At 38.7% G+C, this 27,991-nt stretch overlaps 1 protein-coding gene across 5 annotated transcripts in view; it reads right to left on the reverse strand.

Moving 5' to 3' along the window:
• The window catches only part of USP8 (ubiquitin specific peptidase 8), a 99,916-nt gene that overhangs the window by 51,146 nt on the left and 20,779 nt on the right, over positions 1-27,991 (reverse strand). For 2 of the 5 annotated variants that reach the window (XM_004281281.4, XM_049706049.1), the window contains exon 1: positions 8,642-8,781. The exons of 2 other annotated variants lie outside the window; for them this stretch is intronic. The gene's annotated coding sequence lies outside the window, so the exon portion shown is untranslated. Of the gene's footprint in view, positions 1-8,224; positions 8,329-8,641; positions 8,782-27,991 lie in introns of those variants that run through there. One more of the 5 variants, XM_049706050.1, reaches the window with a different exon arrangement.

Here is a 27,991-nt window from a genome sequence, read left to right on the forward strand (position 1 = left end):
ATTAGCTATTTCAAAGTTAAATTCCATTCAAACATTCACAGGCATCCTACTGTACAGAAGACATTGTGCTCCCAGGAACTCAAAAATTAGATGTGATCCATTTCCTCACAAAGTTTAAAAAACTAATGTGAAAGAGAAAGTTGTAAGCAGTGTTAATACAACATGTATTATATCAAACTATAAAGAGTTACAAATAATGCACAATAAGAAAAATTAACAAGATCAAGTATGACTAGAGGGATCTTGTGAGGCATCATGGAAGAGATAGCATTTCTGTGAGTCTTGGTGAGAGAAGGCTTTTGATAGAGATGAGAAAGAGTTTGAGGAAAATGTCAAAAAAGTAAAGAACATCTTTAGGAACTAGCTAGTACACAGAATCAACAAGGATTTGCTAGGCAGTAAGGCCTGAAAAATAGTCTAGGAACAGATAAATGGAAGGCTGTGAATGTCACATTAAAGCATTTACTTTGTTTTCTAAAGGTAACAGAGAACCAGAGCAGGATTCTAAGAACAGAGTTATATGATCTAAACTAACAGTACAAGGTTAGGCTTTAAAAGACTGGAGATAAGGAAGACATTAGTTACCCATAATAATGATCCTAAGGAAAGATGATGAAGGTCAGAACTAGGGCAGTAGAGATGGAATGGAGGAGGCAGACAAATACTAGAGACACTGCAAAGGTAGAATGACAGGACTCCGATTGAGTGACAACCGATCAGACACACCAATGGAAACTACAGGGATAAGATTATGATACAACAAAGTTTTAATGAGGGTTTCCAGGAAAAAGATTGTGCTTTTTTAAAGTTACTTTTTCTGTCCTTATTTGATTTTTGAGAACAGCTGAAATAAAGAACTTGCTCTGATAATGTCATGAAAGGACCACAGTTGTTTCCATTTTCCTTCATTAAATTATACGTTATGCTGTCAAATAAGATGCCTGGTGTTAAAAATACTTCCAGCATTGCCTTAATTGCTATTTTAGCCTCTACAATCACATATACTTTTGCAGAAATCAAAGCACAAGGTAAAGGGTATTTTTCCCTAATCATATGAGAAAGCAAAGAATACATATCCAACTTAAATGTATGTAAACTTTAATGTATTAAATTTTTGATAAGTCATTCTGCTGCATTTTGCCATTAAAGAAATTTCAAAAGAGACTGGCATAAAATAACTTAAGGCCAGAATGACTGAATGGATTTACAATTTCCTTATTTTGGCTGCAACAGTAAAAACAAACCCACTGATACTTATACAGGAATGTTCAATAACTACAGAACTCAAATAATTTTAAAATCTATTTGTTTAGCTCTAGAACTAAATACAACATATAACCCACTAAAACTATGTTATACTTCAAAAAGGATTGTAAGTACAAAAAATAAAATAACTAAGTATATGTAAGAAAAAGTTCTCCTAAAAAAAAAATTTAAGATGTGTAAACCTGATAAAGATTTAAGAACAGCTTAATCAAACAGCAATGCTCCAAAAATGAAATCCAGGCAGTGCTGAAAACGAGCTGACAATAGGGAGAAAATGGAAGGCATATATACCCCTCTCTCTCTCTGACATTTTTCTGATCCTTCCAAAGAAAGGAGTAGAGATTGGATGACCTGAACCACAGAGTGATGACTAAAAAGCAAAAAAGTAAAGATTGAAGTTTGTTGTCATTCAAACTGGTCCTGATATCTTAACTAGGGCCTCACACCAACCACTGCCAAGGTTGCTGGCAATACTGAAAGGAAAGCAGTTTGTCCTTGTTGGCCACCCATCATCTCATCTCACCCCATCTCTGGCCTTCAGATAGCAACAGTATTCACTACATCATCTGACTATCTTAAATTTCATATAATCCATTCTATACTCATTCTAGTTAAAATGCTACAGACAAGTAAGTACTGATGAAATAATCTGCTTTAAAGCAATCCTAAAGTTAAGGCTCAACCCTTTTAAGAATTCATCACTGCTAAAAAAACCTCTAGTATTTTCTGAGTATCTACTATGAGTCTAGTGACAATAGCAGTGTTTTTTTAAAATCCCTTTAGAAGGTCACAATCATCATTAAAAAAACAAAAACAAAAAAAAACCTGAAGAGAAAATATCAGAGCATGTCACACATAGTAAGGTTAAAACTGTTTCATGAAACTTTAGTTTTGGCTGTGTACCTGTGTATGCACATATAGAACACTGGGTATAAATGTGAAATGTCTATAGGTTACAATTCAAAGTGTAAAACTCCTGCAGAGCAATGCTACTCAAGTGTGGTCCACAGACCAGTGCTGGTTGAGGAACTGTTGGTTACCAGCCTGTGATAAAATAAGCTTATAACAGAATGTAAACCTATTAAGCACACTGAATTTTTCATAGCAGCAAGACTTTCTTTACAAAGAAAGCAATGTACTGATTTATATTCTAGCACAAGCTGCAAGACTATAAGAGACTGGCTACTTTGAGTAACACTGCTCTAGGGACATAGAGTATCACAGGGCTTCTGATCACAAATACCTTAGTTTATCAAGACCAAATTAATACTCATTAAATAATAAGCCAACAATTAATTCCTACACTGTACATTAATACGTGACTCCAGTCACTGAGAAGTCAAAAGGAGGGAAAAATTCACTGTAACTTGGGGCGAGGGGGGAGCTTCTTCCAGCCCAGAGTGTACTCTATTGTGCTGATCCCTCGTCCTGCAAAAACCAACTTAAGTTCCACCTCTTCCATCCTTGATAGTCCCAGTTCTTGGAGTTTATTTCTTTTTTTAAAATATATAAATTTATTTATTCTATTTTTGGCTGCATTGGGTCTTCGTTGCTGCGCGCGGGCTTTCTCTAGTTGCGGCAAGCGGGGCTACTCTTGGTTGCGGTGCGAGGGCTTCTTATTGTGGTGGCTACTCTTGTTGTGGAGCACGGGCTCTAGGCGTGCAGGCTTCAGTAGTTGTGGCTCGCGGGCTCTAGAATGCAGGCTCAGTAGTTCTGGCGCACAGGCTTAGCTGCTCCACGGCATGTGGGATCTTCCCGGACCAGGGCTCAAACCCATGTCCCCTGCGTTGGCAGGCAGGTTCTTAACCACTGCGCCACCAGGGAAGCCCTGGAGTTTATTTCTTGATCTAAATCCTATACTATCAATATTTGTTATCTATAGCATTCCTTTAGTACAGAATTTGGATCAAATGACAATTATGACTAGGCTTTAAGATACTCATACCTCATAAGCATGCAGTTTCATGATGCTGTGATAGAGTCAGAAACCGGCCCTAAGGATAGGAGTTAGCTATGAATAGAGTGAGAAAGGAGGGCATGCCAGAAGAGGAAATCAACACGAACAAAGACACAAAATGAGAAATCAGTACGGGAAGGTAATAAGAAAAATAAAGAATGCTATAGGGATTATTAGGAAATAATCAAATAAGATCAAGGGATTATACTAACATGTCTTTATAAGTCATAACTCTAACATGCTAGATCTCTAACATCTACCTTAGTAGTCCTTATAGTCAACCCTTAATAACTGTTGCCTAACAATCATAAATTCTATTAGGTAAGGAAATGGAATTACATGATGGAGGACTTTTGAAGCCACCCAAAATTGTTTATATTTAATTCAGTAGGCAATAAGAAGCCAGATCTTGAAGGGAAAATGGTATCTCTGGGCAGGTCAAAGTGGGGATACGCAAGACAGATTTGAAGGAAACAGGAACAAGGGAATGATACTTTAGAAAAGAATAACTAGCAGGCCATGGCAAAAAAGAACACAGAAAGGTAGAAATGTGCTTTGACTGAAACAGTATTTTCTCTCTTGAGTATACACACACACACATACACACACACACTTTCAACCCTGAGAAATGTGAAGAATGGTAGTGCTGTTAACAAAAATAAAAAGTTTAAAAAACTGATCAGTTTACAGCAGCATTTCTCAACTTGGGCACTACTCACATGCTGGACTGAATAATTCTTTGTTGTGGGGTTGCCCTACACATTGTAGGATGTGTCGCAGCATCCCTGGCCTCTACCCACTAGATGCCAGTAGTATCCACCCTTCTCCAGTTGTGACAACTAAAACTGTTTCCAGACATTGCCAAATGTCCCCTGGGGGGGGGGTCAAAATTACCCCCAAATAAGAACCACTGATTTACAAAAAAATTTGAACATGTTGAGTGTATGCAAAAGGAATAACATCTAAAGAAGGATGCCTTGATAGAGATGTAAATACGTAATCAGACATCACGTTTACAGAAAGACCAGATATTAAATCAACTTTTAAGGCGTTAATGTTACTTCGATAATCCACAGTGTTTTGGGAGACAACAAAGTATTGACATTGAAATAATATGCTATCTAGGATATAGTTTAAATAATTCTGTTCTCTTCACTTTTATGTATATTTTTAAACTTTTGTAATAGTTTTAAAAACATAAACATCATTTACACTAGTAACTGAAATCAGGAGAATGAATCACTAAGGAAATGAGATCTTGTTTCTCTACAGCTGACAAGATACCTGAAGGGCTCAGAACTTGGGGGGGTGGGGGTGGTTCCTAAAGGAGGAAAGAAACACAGAATGAAGGAAAACCAGGAAAGTGCAATATCATGGAAACCAAAGAAAAAGAGAAGTCCAAAGTTACAAAGTTCTTACAATGCTAAAAAGAAAAACAGAGTAAAATAACTAGCCCTAGTTCTGAAGAGTGATTAAAAACCAGCTTCAATGTGGTAAACATTTAGAATACCTACATCTGTTCAAAGTGTAGCACTGGGGGCTGTAGGGGATACAAAGAATATACCTCCTAACAGAGTTTCTACCTCTTAGGATGAAAGATGAGTACACAGTGGTAATACAAAACAAAGTACCATATTACAGGCACTAACGTACCATGCCCAAATATTGGTTTTATTAAGGACCATTCCCAGAAAGAACACGAGGGTAACTGTTTTACACAATAGGTGTCTATCTACCTATATAACCTTGATCCATTTCTTATCTCCTCTTCCTCTTTATCTCTTTAATTTTTTTTTTTTAGCAGATGCAAAATTGATGAGCTGGGAACCCAACTGTACTTAGTAAGTACCAAAAAAAGAGCTATGGTTCTCAACCCTAGCTGTATATTAGAATCACCTACAGAACTTTAAAAAAATATTGATGCCCAGGATCCATTCCTAAATGGTTCAATCAGAATCTCTGAGTGTGAGACTTGCACATAGGTATTTCTATAAAGCTCCTCAGGTGAATTCTAGCGTGCAATCAAGACAGGGAACCATAGGCATAAAGAATGGATATAAGCATGTTACTAGAAGCAATAAAACACTATGAAGATGACAGTTAGTTTTCAGTGGAAATCAACAGTTTTTTTAAGGTAGAATTTTATTTTTTTAAATTTATTTATTTTTAACATCTTTATTGGATTATAATTGCCTTGCAATGTTTTGCTAGTTTCTGCTGTATAACAAAGTGAATCAGTTATATGTATACATATATCCCCATATCCCCTCCCTCTTGCCCCTCCCTCTCACCCTCCCTATCCCACTCCTCTAGGTGGTCACAAAGCACTGAGCTGATCTCCCAGTGCTATGCAGCTGCTTCCCACTAGTTATCTATTTTACATGAAATCAACATCTTAAGTTATATAACGCCCAACCTACCAAAATTATGAGAAATCATTTAAATTTTTAATATTTTGTAATTAAGAAATTAAAAACCCCAGGATTCCTACACCCACAGCTTTTCAATTTGTTTTGAAATTGGTATTATAATGCATATTAATTTCATTTTACTACATTACAAAGACATCAGGTCAAATGTTATATGATATTACACGTAGAATCTAAAATGATACAAATGAACTTATTTACAAAACAGAAATAGACTCACAGACACAGAAAACAAATTTATGGTTACCAAAAGGAAAGGGGGTACGGAGAGATAAATTTGGAATCTGGGGTTAACAGATACACCCTACTACATATAAAATGGATAAACAATGAGGACAACAAGGACCTATGGTATAGCACAGGGAACTATATTCTACATCTTGTAATATCCTATAATGCCAAAGAATCTGAAAAAGTATATATATATATATGACCGAATCACTTTGCTGTACACCTGAAACATTGTAAATCAACTATACTTCAATTTAAAAAACAAGAAAGACATGCAGGTTCACATCACTGTTGGTACATTTCAGAGAATTTAGTATTATGAAAGACTAAACTGTAATATGTTAGAAGAGGCAACGTTTAGCTATCTCAACACTAACTTTATTCACTGTACATGAGTACTGTGTTACTTGAATTAGTATGGTTATAAATGTTATTACAAATAAGTTTAACATAACAGTTCATCATTTACTAATAAATTTTATATTATAAAAGTATTATTAAAGTCTTAGTCTCATTTTCCACTTATTATCATACAACTCTGGGCAAATTCCTTAAATCCTCCACCACAACCACTGCCACTGCTCAGTTTATCATCATCTGCAAAATGGGAATAATTCATCTGCTTCTATAGAGTTTTCAAAGGTGTCAATGAAAAAATATATACAAAAAGTGCTCCAAAAATTATAACATGCCATGAAATGGCTAAAGAAATCAGAAGCGTAACTTATTCTGCATTTACTATTATATCCAAACATCAGTCAACAAAATTATGGTAGGCTAAAGATGGCCACAAGTTCTTTGGCATTCTCCTCTTCAAAAGGTCTATCATTTGGTTGGGGGAGGGCTCTGACTGCCCTAACCAATACAGAATGTTGGAAGTAACGCTGTGCCAACTTCTGGGTCCAGGCTTTTAAAAGACTTTAAGAGAAAGCTTCCACTTCCTGACCCTTCAAACACCTGTCTTGGAACTCAGCCTCCATGCTACGATCTGTCCAAGACACATGAAGAGGCTATGTTGTAGGCACTCCAGTTGAACTCCCAGCCAACATCAATTGCCATCCATGGGAATGAGCCGTCTCGGATGTCCTGCCCAGCTGAGCTTTCAGATGACTCCAACCCTAGCTGGATATCTGACTACAAATACATGAAACCCTCACCGAGAACCAACGAGCTGAGTCCAGTCAGCCCACAGAAACATGAGATAATGAATTGTAGTTTTAAGCCACTTTGTTTTAGAGTGATCTGTTATATAGCAATAGGCAACTGGGACAATGACCAAGATTAAAACAAAAAAGACTCAATAATATCTAATTTTATTAACACTTCATATTTAATAGACACTTTTTTCCCTTTCATCTCTACAAAATAAGTACATTTTTATGTAGAAAATGTTCATAATAAAATATAATGCTAGACATTTTATGGGAAAAAAATCTGATATACTGACTCTCTTACTTTACAAAAGCCATTTTGGTTCTTTCCCATTATGTTCACGCTAATAAACAAATGACCATAATGACTGACAAAGTTCAAGTAAATATATTAAAAATTAAATTCTAGAAAGACATCTTTAAAATATTTTTGTTTTTCTCACGCATTGTTTTCTCAAAAACAATGCATACCTATGTGCAACTAATATAAATTTATATCATTAATGACAAGTTGTTGTTATTATAGAGTCCTTACCATCTAATTTAAAAGATGCACCTAATGTGTCACAATAAAAGGAATACACATTTCAACATGTTAAAGACATAGCACAACCTATGGAACCTTTCAGACAGACTGGTCCAGTACTCTGGAATCACGAGAAACGATCTAAATCCATCATGAAAGACATTCAACAATGAATCTTAAACAGAATCTGCTGAAATGCAAAATCTGCTTACATAGCAAAGCCGCAGCGCAAGCCTAGAAGAGGAACACTTCCCCAACAAAAATCACCTGACATTTTTCATGGCTGCAGTAGAAAGTACATAGGATGCTTGCTGACGTAGAGAGAGTAAAATCCTTAGTTCGGCATCCCCTACAGCTGAAACCCTCAGGGCTCTTAACAAATATTAAATTCCTTAGACTCTGCAACACCTCTGTCTTCAGGTAAATATTTTGTTAGTGATTAGGGACTTGCTCCAAGGTCACAAAATGAACTGGAGGCAAGAAATAAACCGAGAAGTGTGGTCTGCAGCTTTAAGTACAAATTCAGGGTTCTGATAATTTCCGAGGTGAAATTAACTTGTCCCACAACTCTAGGAGAAAGGCCACGTTTTAGGAAAGACAAGCTTTTATTTGGGGAAGTCACAGTTTTAACTCTGATGCGCTCGCAGTTTCTTTAAACTCATACCTGGACTTCACTACAAGCAAGTTTGACTGGATCAGAGGAGGGACTGGAAAACACTCTGAGAGGTTGTATTAAGGCCTGGGAATGTAGCTCGACGGGCAGAAAATCTGAAAACGGAGGCAAGAGGAAAGAGGTCAAAGTCGGTCTGAGTGTCCAAGAAGGTGGAAGAATGGTCAAGGCCACCTTCTAAGACCGGAAAAACCGGAGCCCACACGGAACTCGCTGGGCAACCCTAGGTGGGTAGCGGGAAAGACTCGAGGTAGGGCCCTTCCTCCAAAAGCCGATTCTATGTTCGGGGTGGTCCCACCCCCTCCGAGGACACGGCTTGTCTCCCGGGTGACCAGCAGCTGGTGGAAGGAAAGGGGTTCACTGAGGACAGATTCCCGACGAACAAAGGCCAGGACCCAGTCCCGCACTCACCTTGGCGCCGGGCGCGCTAATGCCGGCCTCCTCGCCAAAGGCCCATCTCCCACCAACCCGAAGAAAAATCTCTATCCCAACGGAAGTCAGCTCAGCTCATCCCTCTTTCCCAATTTGCACTGCGTTGCGACGCGTCGCGTCTCTGACGTCACGCAGGGGCGGGGCTGCGCGGCGCGCGCGCGCGTGCCCTTGACTATTTGCTATTTCCCAGCCTCATCCTAGCCTGTGAGGGCTGTGCGGGAGGGCGAAGGAGGGCCGAGGAGGACGTTTTGGATGGACGGTCTGGGTAGTGTCCAGGCTACACTGAGCTGGGGCGAGCTTGTCCGCCTGTCCCCTGCACCCTGCATTTCTCGGGCTTAGTTCTGTCACCCTGGTGTTACTCGCATCCTGGGTCTTGCTGTGAAGGAAGCAGGGCTGCTCTTAACGCCTTAGCTAAGCCTCTTCCTCTTCAGGTTGGAGATTTAAGGCAGACTAGAAAAGGGATTTGAATCTCAAATTCTGATTAAAAGTTTAACGTTCTCCGAAGCCACGCCTCTGGTAAGAGAAGAATAGACATAGTTCTAAAGCACATTATATATACACATACACAGTTAAAAGCTCAATCTTACAGAAACAAAACGAGAGGTCTGAACTTTCTCGCGAGGTGATTCTTTGTAGGTGACTGAATGCTCCGATTATCTGTAAACAAAGTTGCTTGGATGGAGTTGCGGGCCATGGTCACTAAGTCCCCAGGGACAGTCCAAGTGTCTCAGGGATGGAAAAGCTGGAAGGCGAGGTCTAGCAAATGCGTTAAGTGAAAGTGTGTGTCACATAGGTGTTCAGTAAACGTGTAATGAATAAATGAAAGGACCTAACCCAATAGTGTTTCACATACAGTGGTCTTTCCATTAATGGTAATTTCCTTTCCATCACAATGAAATACCTGCAAAAATACGGTAGCTCTTTATACCTATGCTATACACTATTTTCCCAAAGGATTTAAGACATATAATATGAAATATACTATACTACCTGAGACTACTAACTAGGAAGCCTTAGAAAATTTTTCATAACTAAGGGGAAAAATTGCATCCATCTTTCGAGGGTGGATCTTAAGAAAGTAAATTGGTTATTGGTTGTTTGCTTTTTTTTGTTTGTTTTTGGTCTGCTGAGCATCTTGATGAATTTGAGTATGCAAAGAAAAATCCAGAGTTTAGTTTGGGAGTAGGAACCAAACAAAGACAGAGGAAGAAAAGTTCTCTGAAGACAATCTTGGAGAGGGAGGATCCTAGGAATGTGAGGTGATAAAGAAAGATCGAAGCCCATAAGAATGAATCAACCAGTGAAAAGTCTCCTATGCTGGGATGGCAGAAAGGTTTTAATAAATAGGACTCTTTAACATTCACCTAAAGTTATTTTTGTTGCTCTGATGTAATTGCCCCAATCCCAATCCCATCCTCCCAGTAAGTGGAATTCCCCAACTTCCCTAAAGCATCAGTCAAGTTTGCTAAAACATAAGTCATTTGCGTGCATTTTTTGAAAACTAAGAAGTTCCCACATGTGGGTCGACAGGTGTGGGAGAGAAACCAGGCACAAGATGACAAGATGATTCCAAAACTGAACTGAGTTAGTGAAAGCAGGAAAAAACAAAACATTCCTGGGAAATTCACAGAAATCTGGGGACGGGCTCTGGACTTTTCAAAATTAGTGGAATGAGAGTTCTTAAGGAGCAGGGTTACCTAGATGAAACTATGCTTATTGAATGGAATTATAAACCCTAACACTTGTTCAAATTTGTACTGTAACAAACCAGGTGGCAGTATCTATGGTACCCAGGCCATCCAGCATAAGCAGTAGTCCAAAATGTATTGAACCTGATTCATCCTCCTTCCATTCAACAAGTATATGATGAATATGTATACTATGCCAGGGATTATTTTGGACTTGGGTTATAAAGTCCCTCCTCAACAGAGAGCTGACTTACATTCAGATGAGCGAGAAATATGATAAGCAAATACATACACACATGAGTTTGAACAACATGAGTTTGAACTGCCCAGGTCCACTTAAATGTGAATTTTTTTCGATAGTAAATACTACAGTACTACACAATCTGACATTGATTGAATCTGTGGTTGCGGAACTGAACTGGCGGATCCGGAGGAACCTGGGATATGGATGGCCGACTCTAAGTTATACTGGAATCTTCAACTCTGCAGAGGCTTGGTGCCCCTGGTCCCTGTGTTGTTCAAAGATCAACTGTATACTATGTTAGGTGTTGTTAAGTGCTAAAAAGAAAAATAAAACAGGGTAAACGGCCAGCAAAGACAGTGGTATTTTTGGTGAAATAGGGAAGAGCTCTCTGACGAAGTGACATTTCCATAGAGCATTTAGTGAAAAGAGGGAGAGAGCCATGGATACCTGTGGGGGAAAAGCATCCAGGCAATGGGAGCAGCACAGGTGAAGGCAGTGAGGGAGGAAAAGGAGAGTGTGCTGGAGGGACAGCAAGGAGGACAGTATAGCTAGCATAAGGTGAATAAGTGGCATTGTGATAGAAGATGATCTCAAAGGGGTGGGGAGAGAATAGAGCACAGATTATATAGGCCTTGTAAGCCAATAAAACATGTTTATCCCAAAATAACACAAGAAGTGAATCACAAGTTAATATTTTATGAGAAAATTTAGCTTTCATATATATAATAAAATTTACAACATTATGTACAAATGTTCATCCCAATTATCTTTTAGCCAAAGCACAAGTGTCTTGTGGGTTTTTTTTTATTAATCACTTATTCTTTTCTATTCATCTGGGTTTTATTTCCTAAAATCATAATGATCATCGCATTGGGCCAGTTGCATGGCCCATCAAACATTTTATCTCTAGGGAATGCATCACCAGAAAAGGGGTGGTAAGTCTTGGCTATTCTCCTGGATATCAACTTCAAAGTTTAGGCAGTCACCACTCTTTGCACTTCACTAAGACTCTACCAGATTGGTTTATCTTAAGTTGTAAAAAATTTGCTATATCACCACTTAAGGTGATTTGAGTTCTTTTTTTTTTTAATGTGAAGTTATACTTCTATCTTTTTTAAAAAAAATTTATTTGGCTGCATCGGGTCTTAGTTGTGGCATGCGGGATCTTCCGTTGCAGCACGTGGGCCCTTAGTTATGGCACGCAAGCTCTCAAGAGTGTGGGCTCAGTAGTTGCAGTGCGTGGGCTTAGTTGCCCTGCAGCATGTGGGATGTTAGTCCCCTGACCAGGGATTGAACCTGCGTCCCTTGCATTGGAAGGCAGATTCTTAAGCACTGGACCACCAGGGAAGTCCCTATACTTCTATCTAATTGGCCTAAACTTAATAAAGTTTTAGAGATATATCCTCATTCTATGATTTCAGGGTTTAATGAACAACTATACTTACTTTTTTCAACCCTTAATGATTTTACAGATTTAGGTCTTCTTTCCTTTCTCCCTTTGATTTTCTATCTAAACTGAAAAGTTTTAATCTGGTTATTATGTTCTTCAAGTGGTTCCCCATTGTAATGTTGTCTTCTGGATCTTCCTGCTTCCATTAGATTTTCCTTGCAGAAAGATATTTCCTTGTAATACTCAGAATACAATATTACAAATGGTGATGCACATGGTTTTATCCCCAAAAGATAAAGTTTTCAGTTTGTTGATCCTATCACAGAATTTTCACCTACTTGACTGAGGTCATCAAAGAGTTACTTAAACTTCTTAAGAATTGTCTGCAGTTTTGTCATGCTAACTCTAACTGGCAGAAAGAGAATCCCATTCAATAACCATAGGAACTGTTGAGCTATCAGTGTATTGAATTGAGATCATAGAATCAACACACATGCTTAAGCCTTTTCTACATATTTACAAAAAAAACCTTATTAAGCTTTCGATATAACGACATTTTAATGAAGCACCTAATTTAAAGAAGATACTTTTTAAGTCAAAATTCCAAAAAAGTCTTTCTGTAATTTATTCCCATTTATACAACTCTTAACTATCTAAAGTGATGTAATGTCTATGGGAACAGGAGTACGATCTTTGATGTGGTATTTACGTCTTCCAAATTATAGGTAAATATATTAAATAATACATGCCCAGTGGTTCAAACTTCAGTATTATCAAGCAATATGTGGCTTGAATAAACACAACAACAATGCAGACCCAAAACAAAAATTTACAGACTCTGGGCTAGCCCAATGCTTGGGATGCCCCAGCTGCTAGCCAACACATGGAGAGTTGTGCCTGGGCGTGGCACAACTGGAATGCACTTTGGGAAATGTTCTGGATGAGGGATCCCAACCCCCTGCCTCATCACATACTTCTAGAGGAGTGGAGAGGGAGCAGGGATCACCCAGCCAATTTGGAAAACTAAGCTTTTCTATTGGGGTTACAATTTTATCGGTTTAAAAAACAAGGTTTTTGAGACCAATCGCCTGTGAAGTTTTCCTTATCAATTCTAGTTTCTGCCTGAGCCTTTAGAGCCAGCCTGCTGAGCTAGCTTGTTGCTAGGCTGCAGAAAGAGAATGAGAGCACCCAGGTTATCCAGCAGACAGACTAGTGTGTCTTTACTCAAGTGTGCATAAGAACCAACCTCTAGTTTACATTTAGTAGAAAAGGAAAAGGAACAACAAATTTGCGTTTAAAAATATCTGTGGTGATACTGATGCTGGCGGTCATGAATTCCCCCTGAAGAAATGACAAAACATCTGAATTTACTTTTGTAATAGCTGTCTGTGAGAAATCGTATGGAAGATTTTTGAGATTTTAACTAGAGGATGAGATTCTTTATACATTACTGGGGAGTATATAAATAATCTTGTCTCTGCAATATTTTAAAATTCTAAATCCATCAGTATGTCATTCTATAATCTGCTAAGTGCAGAGGTACAATGCACAAGCCTTTTTTTTTTTTTTTTTTTTTTGGCAGTATGCAGGCCTCCCACTGCTGTGGCCTCTCCTGCTGCAGAGCACAGGTTCTGGACGCGCAGGCCCAGCGGCCATGGCTCACAGACCCAGCCGCTCCACGGTATGCGGGATCCTCCCAGACTGGGGCACGAACCCATGTCCCCTGCATCAGCAGGCGGACTCTCAACCACTGCGCCACCAGGGAAGCCCTGCCCAAGCCATTTTTAATGGTCCTTTTTGTGGCTGAGATGTGTAAAAATAGGGTGCCATTCTGGTTGATGTTTCTTCCATGTCAGTTATTCTGCTAGAGTTTTATTACAAAGGTGTGAGTATATTGCATATATAGATATGTAGAAAGAGTAAGAACATGCATCCTCTCAGTGGGTCATATTAGTCTGTGAACTGGGTAAATATCTCAGTGATTATGCAGTACCTCTATGGAGAGGTGAGCATATTTCAGAATGTAATAGAGTGAGTGTCTCTGCCTGTCTTTGTATAGTATATTCACAGGTAAAAATGGGATGACTGGATGAGCCTATTTACCAGTCTGTGTCTAGGAGTGTGATGATTTGGGATAAGGGAAAAATGCATAAGTAGATTTTTTTCCCCACTGCTTCATGATTGGACTGTATGGAAAAGATCAAATGATTTATACTTTTATGGATTTAAAAGTATAATTAAAGGATTATAACTAATGCCTGGTACATAATTGGCCCTCAATGAATATGCTACCTGACTGTAAAGGTGGCTGGCACCTAAGAGGAAAAATTGAGGAATGGTTTAATACCCTTTAATAGACTCCATCAGCAACCACCCCCCTTTGTTCTTTAATGGGATCAGTTAACATTTTTATCAGTATTTTGGTAAAGTGACATGTAAAAGCAACTTTAAGCCTGTCCTTCCAACAGTTCCAGTGCTCCCTCCTGTACACAAACTGTGGAACCGCCAATGGCTCTCTGACTCACTGACATGTGTTGCCTTTGAAATAATCTTGCTTTCTTTCTGCAATTTGTTTTCCACAATTAATTTAGTTCTTCTATCTAGTAGTAGCAAGACAGACAGACAAGGTCATTTTTAATCCCTCCTCTGACTTATCATGGTATTTGAAATGCTACCATTAAAGATTCATTTCTTCATATGAAAATGGAGCATCTCTGAAAAAACCTTCCTTCCTAGTGTAAAACCTTCCTTCCTAGTGTTAAACTAGTTTCCCATATCATTCTCTTTCTATTAAAGAGAGAATTAAACAGAGGACAGGTAAATTTTGATAGGATTTGGAAAGTGAAGATAAGTGAAGATAAGAAGATAAGAAGATGGGAGTATTGTGAGAACCAAGGTTTCATAGAAGGCTTTGGGCAGCTGAGAGGCAGCACAAAGAGATTTGAACATATGAACTCCTCCCTACCAAAGGAGAACACATGGGTGCACAACGGAAGTTACATGGGCTAAAGCTCCCCACTTTTTTTGTTTATAAACAATTTATTCAGTTTATTGTACTTAAGTTCACAGCTAAATGCACAGAAACAAGCAAGGTATTCCTGGGTTAATACAGGATCCAGTGGGGTTACACGGCACTGAGGGTCAAGTCCAAGGAGAGAGCACTAAGGTTTCAGAGTCAGACCAGGCCAGAGACCCTGAGCCAAGGGTGGGTGAATGTCCCGCTACTGACAGTTGCTTTCTTCTAACATCTGGGCATACTGCAAGGCATGTCTTCAACACTACATCATTTCATTGATTTCAGGGGAACAGATATTAAAGAAATGGAATGCATGTCCTCGTGCATCTCAGCTGTTGTTGCTTTGTAAGTCACATACTAGCATGTGAGCAACAATTTTATAATATTCCAGTAACAGTGGGCCACAGAGTGATAAAACCTGTATGTTTCTCCCTCAGTGCTTCCTTGCCTGTTTTTATTCCTACCTGAATTCCCACCCTCAAGTCATCTGCCTTGATGTTCAATGTCTCACATATATAACAGAGTTTTCTCAGGTGACAACAGCTATTTCCAAAGCAGCATCTTGTGCAGAAAAGTTTATGACATCAATAAAGTGTCTCTGGGACTTCCCTGGTGGCACCGTGGTTAAGAATCCGCCAGCCAATACGGGGGACACGGGTTCGAGCCCTGGTCTGGGAAGATTCCACATGCTGCGGAGCAACTAAGTCTGTGCGCCACCACTACTGAGCCTGCTCTCTAGAGCCAGTGAGCCACAACTACTGAGCCTGTGTGCCACAACTACTGAAGCCCATGCGCCTAGAGCCTGTGCTCCGTAACAAGAGAAGCCACTGCAATGAGAAGACCCCGCACCGCAACGAAGAGTAGCCCCTGCTCGATGCAACTAGACAGAAGCCTGCGCACAGCAACGAAGACCCAATTCAGCCAAAAATAAATAAATTAATTAATTAAAAAAAAAAAAGAAAGTGTCTCTAGTTAGCTATCCTCTGGGAAAAGAGTCATCCACCGCTGGCTAATGCCTAATTGAACGTATAATTTAGAAGGCAGATTTAGGAAGTGGAATATGGTTAAAAATAGGAAACAAACTCCAAAAAGCTATGTCTATAAGGGCCAGATAACAATGAATTCATGAATGGTCTCACTTGAACACTACAAAATTGTTGCTTACACAATTATTAGAAACATTAGACTCCACAGCTGATAACATGCAAACTGTAGGTTAAAAATCTTTGTCTATAGGATGAGATGGTCGGAGTCTAGCTCATACCTTCTCTAACCCCCATGAAAAATGCTGAGTTGGAAGGGAAGTCACACCACCTACAGCATTTCAAAGGCAAGAAAAAGACCTGTTAGGATATAGAAGGTGCACACACAATATTACACTTTTAATTTTAAAGGGCATCTTGAGTTCTATTTATCACTTTTCTAAGTTTATATGTCAGGAACCTGACTTAAGGACATTTTACTTTTTGGCAAAATAGAAACTTTGTTTATAGCCTGGTTCTATAAAAATGTTTAAAAGGAGTTATTTCTAATTAAAATAATATTTTTCACAAGTGATACATAACAATAACAAGAAAGTAAACATCTTCATAACTAACGTAAGAGTAGAATCTCTCTTCTTTTCTTGTAGTCAAGCCACATGGCTTGCAGGATCTTTGTTCCTGGTCATTGAACCCACGCCTTCAGCTGTGAAAGCGCGGAGTCCTAACCACTGGACTGCCACGGAATTCCCAGAACCTCTTTACTAGCATCTCATTTTAAATACAGCAAAAGAGTCAGTAGAGCTTATGAACAGAACTGGGTTCTCTTACAGGGAATCAGAAAAATAGTGAAATAAGGCAGAGCCTGTTTTTGTCACAGATCTCTTAGGCAGTAATGTTCTTTCTGGAAGGCACAAGTGGGCAATCTTTTTTTTTCTTTTTTTAAAAAATAAATAAATTTATTTATTTATTTTTGGCTGTTGGGTCTTTCTTGCTGCGTGCAGGCTTTCTCTAGTTGCAGTGAGAGGGGGGTTACTCTTCATTGCGGTGCACGGGCTTCTCATTGCAGTGGCTTCTCTTGTTGCAGAGCATGGGCTCTAGGCACGGAAGCTTCACTAGTTGTGGCACGTGGGCTCAGTGGTTGTGGCTTGCAGGCTCTAGAGCGCAGGCTCAGTAGTTGCGGCACACGGGCTTAGTTGCTCCGCAGCATGTGGGAATTTCCCAGACCAGGGCTCGAACCTGCATCCCCTGCATTGGCAGGCGGATTCTTAACCACTGTGCCACTCAGGGAAGCCCCACAAATTGGCAGTCTTATTACCCAAAGGTTTAAAAAGTGGTTCTGAAGATAATGTCATATGAATAGGTAAACTATGAACTTCTCCAGGCCACAGCCCTCTTATTTATAAAGTGGAGACATTAATGCACTACCTGACTGAAGCTAAAAATATTTTGAAGTCCATTCCAACTCTAGGTTTTATTATTCTCCAACACTCATAGAGCCATGTCTTCCTCTGAGAGTTGTTATCTATCACCACCCATCTCTCTTTTAGTCCTAGGCTACTAGTGTTCTATATCCCATCCCCTCATGCCTCCTCAGGAACTCTGCTTTGTCAATTACCCTTTTTTTCTTATAACTTCTATCTCCGTCTCTCTCTTATTGCCCTTTCCTCTCTGAACATGAACATGTTCTTCTATCTTAAACACATACCTCCCCCCAACTTTTTCCATCTCATATCCTCCTTTACCATCACTCTCTTACCCTTTTTCCTTTCACATGCAAGATTCCTTCACGTTCTTAATAGAATGCTTAAATTCAGGGTCTCTCTTTCCTCACCTCTCTCTCAGGAGTAACTCTTCTTGCTGAGGTCACCAGGGATTTCCTAAATGCAAGATCCAGTGAAGACATTTCAGTCCTTATCTCCCTTGGCCTTTCTCTAGCATCCATTCTAACTCTCTCCTCCCTTGATTTCTGTGACTTTATGCTCTCTTGGTACCTCTCCAACTTCGTGGATAGCTCCTTCTCAGTCACCTTCAAAGATATCACTTTCTTCATCCACCCCCTCCCTAAGATGTTGATGTCTCCCATGGTCCACCCTCAGTGCTCTCCCCATCTCACACTGTTACTCTCTGCAGGAAATTTCATTCATTCATAATTTCAACTACTCCTTGGCTCTAAGTTATTCAGCCCAATACTCCTTCCAGATCTCCAGATACATAAATAAATATATAAACAGCTCACTAGTCACCTATGACTGTATGTTTCCCCATTGTGACATTTAATTTTATTTGTTAACTTGGCTAGATTACAGGTGTTTTTGTAGATGTGATTAACATTTTTTAAACCACTTTATTGAGGTATGAATGGCATACAAAACAGCACGTATTTAATGTATACAACTTGATGAATTTGGAGATAAGTATATGCCTGTGAAACTAGCACCACAATCTATGCTATAAACATACCTTACCTCTAAGATGCCTTCTTTATGATTATTAACTTTTTGCTAGTGTATGATACGGACAATTATAAGATCTACCCTCTGAGTCAAATTTTAGGTATACAACACAATATTGTTAACTACAGGCTCTATGCTGTATAATAGATCTCTAGGACTTATTCATCTTATGTAACTGAAACCTTATATCCTTTGATCAAAGGAGTACATGGTACCCTTGTGCCTTCTTGCTTCCTCCCCTAACCAGCCCCTGGCAATCACCATGAGTTTGACTATTCTAGATTCTTCATATAAGTGGTGTCATGGTTTGTCCAGGTGTGACTAACATTTACACAATCAGTTGACTTAAAGTAAAGCAGATTACAATCCATAATATGGGTGGGCCTCATCCTCATCCAATCAGCTGAAGGCCTTAGATGCAAAAGACTGAGGTTTCCCAAAGAAACTAAAAGGAATTCTGCCTCTAGATTGCAACATAGAAATTCTGCCTGAGTTTCCAGCCTTCAAACTCAAAACTGCAACACCAACTCACCTGAATCTCTAGCCTGCCAGCTTGTCCTATGAATTTTGGACTTGCTAGCCTCCACAAATACATGATCCAATTCCTTAAAATCCTTTCTTCCTTCCCCCTCCCTCCCACCTTTCTTTCTTTCTTCCTTCCCCCCTCCCTCCCTCTCTCTCTCTCTCTTTCTCTATCTCCTATTGGTTCTATTTCTCTGGAGAACAGTGACTAATACACCCATCATCTATACATCATGTCTGAATCCCTTAGCACACCCACTTGAATCTTCATGATCTGACTGTCTTCAACTTATTCAGCCTCACCTGCCATTTTTATACATCCATCTTCTCCTCCTTTCATACTGACTCTTTGGTCATTCCCAGAGCTTGCCACACTTCTATACGTCTGTACCTTTGCATTCTGTTCATCTAGAAAACTTTTCACCCTTCAGAACACAGCTCAATCTTCACCTAGGCTGTGAAGGAGGCAGGCAGAACAAGCAACTATGTTCCTATTGCACCTTGTACATAATAGTTCCTTTAAGCACTGGTCACATTATTTATGGAATAATTCCTTATAAATCTTTTTTTCCCTTCTTTTAAAAATCTTGTTTGAATTTCTAGCATCTAGTGTAGGGTCTGGAACATGGTAGGCAACTGGTGATCAAAAAATATTTGATTAATTGATAAGTAAAACTTCTCTACTTAAGATGTTAAATGGCTGCCCATCACTTTCAAGATAAAGCCCCCTCAGTGCAGCAGCAAAGAGGCTTTGTTTGTTTGTTTTGGCCACACCTGTGGCATCCTAACCCCTGGGACACCAGGGAACTCCTCCCTCTCCAATCTTATTCCCCATCAGGTCTCCACAGCACTTGAATTTCTAGTCATGCTGTACTAGCTGCAGTTCTCTCAATAAGCTTAGCTTTCTTGCATGTACTTCTGTACCCTCTGTTCACCTGGAATATTCTCCCTCCCCTGAAACCATTTGGCAATTCCCACTGTCCTTTTAATCTTCATATCAAGTTTTCTCTCTCTCTGGACACTACTCTCACCCCCTCCTTGCTTTTGCCTCTGAGTTCCCTTAGCATCGCATACTTATCCTACTTAGTGTGATTGTCTGCTTCTTAGTCTACCAACTGCAGCCTATAAATCACAGTCTACTCCTCCTCCTATTCTGCAGCTCCTTCCTCTCACCAGGCACTTTCTGCTTTCATGCTGCCACCCTGTCATTCCCAGCTGACCCAGCCTACCTTCCTACTCTCCACCCCCAAGGCCATTCCTCTTCATGGACCTTTTGGAATCCATACTTCCCATCAAAATGAATCTTGCTATCTCAGTCTATCAGCCAGATGATCTGATGGTCTTTGCAAAATATAATGGATGATCTTCTGAAAATCTTCAAAAACATTGCCTTTGAACCCAGACCATTCTGTTAATAATGTCTATGTCTTACCCCAAGGTGCACATTCCCCTTATTGGGACACAGAAGTGCTCTAGATTGTCTACAGAAGTTTCATAACATTTACTAAAAATGTCTTTAAATTTCATGTGTCTCTGCCAATTCTTTCTTGTTACATAATAGTATATTGTACACTCAATGTTTCTTCTTATGCCTTTTTCTTAGGCTTTCCAGGAAATATTTTTCCTACACAAATGGTATCAAACTGAAGAAACTAAATCTTCGGCCAATTGTAACAGAAAACCTCCAACCAAAGAAGATTGAAATCAACTGGAGTGTGCAACTTGACATGCATAAACTGAGAATCCTTTTTCACTTTTCTTTCCTTCTTTTTTTCCTCTTTCTTCCCTTCTTTCTTCCTCCCATTTACTCAGCAAGTATAATTCGAGGTCTAGAGCAAAGATTTCCTGGATGAAATGGCAGAGCAGCATAAGGTAATATTTAAGAGAGGATAGGCTCTGGAACCAGATGGCTGTTTTTGAATCCGGGCTCTGCCAGTTAATAATTATGTGACCTTGGCCAAGTTATTTCACTGCTCTGCAACCTCAGTTATGTCATTTGTAAAATGGAGATGATAACACACCTCACAGGGTGGCTCTGGGGATTAAATTATTTAGTACCTAAGAAGTGCTCCCTCTAAATATTAGCCAACTATTAACTGTTGCTAATTCTAGATGGCTAATGGGAATTAATTAGAAGTGCAGCTGGGAGTGGGGAAAAAGAGCTTTCTAGATAGAGGAAACATTATATTTAAAGTCCCGAGGCAGGAAGGAGGTGCAGGGTGTTTGGGAGAACTGATGGGAACTGAGAGTGGCTAGAGTGGGCAGGGACCAGATCATCTGGGGCCTTGTAGACCATACATAGGATTTAGGATTTTGTTTTTATCCTAAAAGCCATGAAAAACCTCTCAAGGGTTTTTAAACAAAGGGATGGCATGATCCGATCTGCTTTTTTACAGATAACTCCTGCTATTGTGGGAGAGAATAGTTTGAAGTAGGTGAGAGGAAATGTGGGGAGATCGGGGGAGGGGAAAAACATGATGATGCCGAGGACTCTAACTTGAGCCACTGGGTGGATGATAGAGCCATTCATTAAGATGGGGAACACTAGAAGAGGATCAGGTTTAGGGAGAAAAGGGAAGGACTCACTGTTGAACAGGTGTTAGCTTGTAATAACACTTAACAGAGTATAATCTGTAAAAATACTGAATCACCGTACTGTACACCTGAAACTAATATAATATTATAAAACAACTATACTTAAAAAAATAAAAATAAAAAATTTTAATTTAGTCAGCCACGGTCCCCCATCTCCCCCCGGCCATGAACCTGTGGATTTGAAGTGGCTAGGAGACCTCCAAATGGAGTTAGATATTTAGAGAAATTGGATACATGGGTCCAGAGCTTAGAGATAAAATTTGACTTGATCTCTCTTGAATTCACAGAGTCAAGGTGAAAAAGGAAATTCTCATTCAAGTTAAAGTAGACAACTTCAGTTAAGGATGGAATAGTGATCAGCAAATAAGTACATTTGGTAAGAGAGAAAAAACTTTCCTATGACTTTTGATTGAAGCACAAGGGACAACTAGACAGCTTAAAAGACCAAATTTCAAGCAAGCATTTCAGAAAGTGACAATTTAGCTTTTGATAATTGTCAAGTAAACAGCTCATCAAGTTAAGAATTATTTTATTTACTCAAAGAAAGGGGAAAAAAGGACAGAGAGTTTCTGTGTCTAGTTTTGAATACTTTTCTGCTACAGGTCAGAACTATCAACCAAGACCTATGAACCTTTTTCAAATTGAAAACTCCCACAGGCTTAGATTTTAAGTGGATATGTGAGGTAAGTATAGTGCTTTCTGGAGTCTAAAAGCTCACTATTAATCTTGCTGAAACATTCCAGGTTAAATTAGCAGATACTTGTATTTGCTGCATAGCTTTAAAGTTAATCTTTTAAAGACTCTTCAGGTGTTAGATTAAGTCTTTCAGAGATTTTGAGACCAAAGCTCCAGTTATGACAAGATACGGGTTCATATTTTAACAAAGAGCAGGTTATATAAAGTATTATGTCCATAAGCATGTCAAAAAAGATATTTTTACTATAGGAAATATCACATGAAAAAAAAGAACAGTATAATGAATACCCAGGTGCCCATCCCCCAGCTTCAACTACTATCACTTGTCTGTTTGTAAAAAGATAAATAATTGGGGACTTCCCTGGTGGCGCAGTCGTTGAGAATCCGCCTGCTAATGCAGGGGATGTGGGTTTGATCCCTGGCCCGGGAGAATCCCACATGCCACAAAGCAACTGAGCCCGTGTGCCACAACTACTGAGCCTGCGCTCTAGGGCCTGTGAGACACAACTATTGAGCCCACATGCCACAACTACTGAAGTCCGTGCACCTAGAGCCCATGCTCCGCAACAAGAGCAGCCACCGCACCACAAAAAAGAGTAGCCCCGGCTTGCTGCAACTAGAGAAAGCCCGTGTGCAGCAACAAAGAACCAAAGCAGCCAAAAATAAAAAAATAAAAATTAAATAAATTTTAAAAATAATTGTATTTTTTCTTTCACAGAAGTAATACTTATTCATTGATGAAAATATAGAAAATACAGATTACCCAGGAGAAGAAAATATATACTGGTCACAATCCCAGGGCTATCAATAGTCCAGTTGATGCTTCTGAACAATTCAGAAAAAGATATCCCCTTCCCCTGGCTGTAGACAGCCCCTGTGCACAAGGTGCAGGGCTAGGCGAATGGAGTAGAACCTGACCTCTGCTCTAACTCTCCTGTTAAGCTCCCTCTGGAGAGCTCAACATGCAACATGGACATGGCACACCTGCCTTCTAACCTCCTTTCTCTGCAAAGGCACACATACATTTACACAATTGTGTTGTGCTATACATACTGATTTGTCATACTCCTTTTCACTTAATATTTCATGAACACTTTTCCTTGTCATTATTGAATTATTCTAATATCATTTTTAATAACCTCACAGTATTATTCAATAATCTCTTAATTATTTAACTCTACCATTGGGCACTTAGATTATTCCTATTTAACAATATTATAAAAAGCTTTATAACATTAAATGTTATTGATTTACATTGATAACATTAAATGATGATAACATTAAGTGATGATGATAGATATGGATTCATATTTTTACAATAAAACCCCCAAGAGTTTGTCAGTTTGACTATTGAAGGATAGTACCTAGTGTTGCTTTATTTGGGTTTCTTTGACTAGCGGTAGTGAAAAAATGTTTTTATATGTATATTAGTCTTTCTTTTTCCTGAACTTCCCACATGTATCATTTATCCTTTAGCACTTTTCTACTGGTATATTTTCTGATTTCATGAATCTATGTGGGTAAAAGTTGGATACATGTGTCACACTACCCACACATTACTATAAAAGGCAAGTATTAAGAAGCAGTGAATACCATGTTTAAAAAGATGTAAGTATTTATTTGACTTATTGGCACTGAATATTTTGAAGAAAGATGTATATGAGGTTGAACCATGTGAAATTGCCAACCCTATGTGGTAGTGGCTCTCAAACTGTGGTCTGGGGATCCCAGGAAGTTACCAATTCCATTTGGGGGGTCCACAAGGTCAAAACTATTTTCCTAAGAATACTATGACATCATTTGCACTTTCACTTTCATTCTCTTACAAATGTACAATGGAATTTTCTAAAGGCTGTATGATGTGTAATATTCTAACAAATTGAGTGTGGAAGCAGATGAGAATCCCTCTGTCTTCTATTAAGCCAGACATTGAAGAGATCTGCAAAAATGTAAAACAATGTCACTCTTCTCACTAAATTTTTTTGGTTGGAGAAAATACAGTTATTTTTCATAAAATATATTATTTATGTTAACATAATGGGTTTATTATTATTTCTAAGTGATTTAATAATTTTTTTCAGTTTTAATTTAGATTATAGTGAATGTCAATAGACATACATAAACAGAAGCTCTTTAGGGCCGTCAGTTTTTAAGAATGTAAAGGGGTCTTGAGTTAAAACGCTTGAGAACCCTGCTCTGTGGCATTTGAACATAGTTGCCTTTTATTTCAAAGACAGAGAAAGAGATGTGAAGTGCTTCCTTGACAAGTAAATGAAAATAATCATGGGAGTGATTGTTAAGGGTTTCATCCCATCCTGAGTGTCAGAGACACTTCTGTGTTCTTTAATAATTTATTTTTTCCTGGGCCTAATGGCAGTACTGTAGAAGGGCAATAATAATGAGAAAATTAGCTGATTAGAGGTAACATATTGGGACTTCCCTGGTGGCACGGTTGTTAAGAATCTGCCTGCCAATGCAGGGGACACTGGTTCAAGCCCTGATCTGGGAAGATCCCACATGCCGCGGAGCGACTAAGCCCATGCACCACAACTACTGAAGCCTGCGCTCTAGAGCCCGTGCTCTGCAACAAGAGAAGCCACAGCAATGAGAAGCCCCGTGCACTGCAGCGAAGAGTAGCCCCCGCTCACCACGACTAGAGAAAGTCCGCATGGAGCAACGAAGACCCAACGCAGCCAAAAATAAATAAATAAATAATAATAATAAAGAATGATTAGCCTTTCTTCACAGTGTCGTGAGGATGAAAGCTGTGAACCAATAATTTATAAATTAAAAAAAAAGAGAGATAACATTAATATTTCCACCCCAACAACAGAATGGTAAAACACGACCATGTGTTTCTCTTCTTTCCTTTGTCCCAGCCAAAATAAAAAGACAGATTTATCTGAGGCTACATGAGTAGGAAATCTTTCTTTCCTGAATTATACTAGGAGAGAAACAATTTAAAGAGTTAAAAGGATTCACTTTGTGCTCATTTGGGCTCCCTTGGGAGCCCTGAGTCCTCAGGAATTTCAAAGTCATCACTCGTGTTTACTTAGAAATTAATTAACACAATAAGAAATGGGCAGGGCCTAAATGAGAAATCTTTAAAACTTTACATATTAGAACAAGAAAATAAATGGAAAGACACATCATGTTCCTGGATTAGAAAATGGAACATTATTAAAAATGTCATTTCTTCCAAATCACATTTTCAGTGAAATGCAATACCAATCAAAATGTTCATGCCCTCTGAACCAGTAATGCATTATTTAAAAAATCCCAGGAATCCATGATATTAAGCTTATTTTTATTCTTTAAAACTTAGTTCATGTTTCATTTTTTTTCCTCTAGTACCCAGATGTTCATATTGAAGGTATTTTTGCATAGTTAGTTGTCTCTCCAGAATGGTGAATAACTAATAAACTAGGAAGCTGCCCCAAACAAGGAACTCCTGACCTTAATATCCCTCCATTATCATTATTTTCCCTTGAACTTGGTGTTAACATCCAAAATGTTCTCCAGGAGACCAGAAGACTAGCATGTGGCAACAAGAAACATCAAAAGCACTGAGCAAACTGAGGATGTCCATAGTTGTAGTAGTGCTGAGAGGACTTTATGGTTGTGAACTCCAAACTAAATGGATGTTATTATCCATTTGGTTATTTGATCAATTTCATTAGAGTTGTGTATTTTAAGGGAGATACTCTGTGCTCTATAACACAAAAGCACAGACCACAAAGCACAGAACTTGGGGTAATATTCTCTTGTGTGGAAACCGTTAAAGGGTTTCAAGATGTGGAGAACTGGGCAGTTAAAGATTTGGAAGGTAGAAACTGAGAAACATGAATAATTTTAATAAATATTCATAGATTAAATCAGAAGGAAAATGATAAATTACAATTTTGATCTTGTCTTGATTTAAGCCTATTATGAGAACAAGGTTGACAGACTTGAGAACTCCGACTAAAAAAAAAAATCCTGAAGTATAGCAAGCACACAGAAAAGTGCACAAATTATGAATGTACATCTCAATGAATTTCACAAATTGAATGCACCTGTGTACCTATTGTCAGATCAAGAAAGATAACGTTACCCATCCCCATTAATTTCTCTTGTTCCCCCTTTCAGTTGCTCCATTGCCCCCCCCCCCCCCCGCCACATCATACACAAACACCACGGGCAACCACTATCCTCTTTTCTAACTGAATAGATTATCTTTGCTTGTTTTTGCACTCTATACAAATGGAATCATACAGCATGAACTCTTTTGCCTCTGGCTTCTTTTGCTCATCATGATGTAGTATAATTCATCCATGTTGTTGTGTGTAGTTGTCGTTCATTCATTCTCATTGTAGAGTAGTATTACACTGCATGAATACACCATATTTATTCATTCATTCTACTAGGACATTTGCATAGAATCCAGTTGTTTCTGCTGAGTAGACACCTAGGATTGGAATTGCTAGGTCACAGCGTATGCATTTGTTCAGCTTTATGAGATAAGAGCAAACTATTTTCCAAGGTGGTTGTACCAATTTACACTCTCACCAGCTGTGTATCAGTGTTCTAGTTGCTCCAAATCCTTATCCAACACTTGATATTTTGTGTTTTCATTTTAGTAGTTCTGATGGCTAAAATATTTTATTGTGGTTTTAACGTATATTTCTTTGATGACTAAAGAAGTTGAGTACCTTGTAAAATGTTTATTGGTCTTTCAAATAATCTCTTTTATGAGATGCCTGTTCAATTATTTGCCTATTTTGCGATTGAACTTTTTCTTACTGATTTATAGACATTCTTTATGTATTCTGAGTGTGTGTCTATTTTATTTACATATTGAGAACATCTTTCACTGTGTCTTGGTCTTTTCTATTGTCTTATTGATGTCTTTTGATGAACAAGACTTTACAGTTGTTTAATAGTCCCAATTAATCACGTTTTTCCCCCTTTATAATTAGCGGGTTTTTGTCCTATTTAAGAAATCTTTGCCTATTCTAAGGTCATGAGCTATTCTATTATGTTTTCTTCTAGAAGCTTTATTCTTTTACTCCTGACTTTTAAAATGTCTGAGTTGGGAAAGTTGTGAAAATCAACATCTATCCAAATTGAAGAGCTTTTTTTGAGGAGCCAGTCACAGAGTATTATGATATCAAATCTGAAGTGATTGAACAAGCAGCTCTCTGCAGCAGGAATACTAGGGAAAACAATTACACAACTCCCACTCTACTACAGCGAAGTGTCTCTTACTAAGTAGGCCATGTCCAGTCAGAAATTGGTTTAATTGACAAGGGACTGGAAAAACAAAACAGGGTGAGATTTTCCATACTGGAAAAAAATTATCTGCAAATCATCTGACATCATCTTAAGTAGAAACTGAAATTCTTCACCTCTATGCCTACAAATTAATTGTCACAGCAACAGTTCACATCCTTTCCTCCACTAATACCTCTGAAACTATGACCTTGCTCCATCATTTACCCCCTTCTCTTTCATTTTCAATTTTTGGTCTGCTCTTCATTTTCCCTTTCCACCTACAAATTAGCTCAATCTCTCCAGTTCATCATACAGTGAAAACCCTCAAGATTTGCCTCATAAACTCTTTTCCTTCACTGCCAAAGTTCACAAAAAGTTGTCACATTTGTTGTCTCTTTCTCACTTCCCATTTCTCCTTAACCACTTGTCCCATCTTGTCTATTGTTTCTACCAGTCTATTGCAGATTCTCAAAATTAGTGCATCTACTT

The sequence above is a fragment of the Orcinus orca genome, chromosome 2 (assembly GCF_937001465.1).
Source record: "Orcinus orca chromosome 2, mOrcOrc1.1, whole genome shotgun sequence".
NCBI classification, from domain to species: Eukaryota; Metazoa; Chordata; class Mammalia; order Artiodactyla; family Delphinidae; genus Orcinus; species Orcinus orca.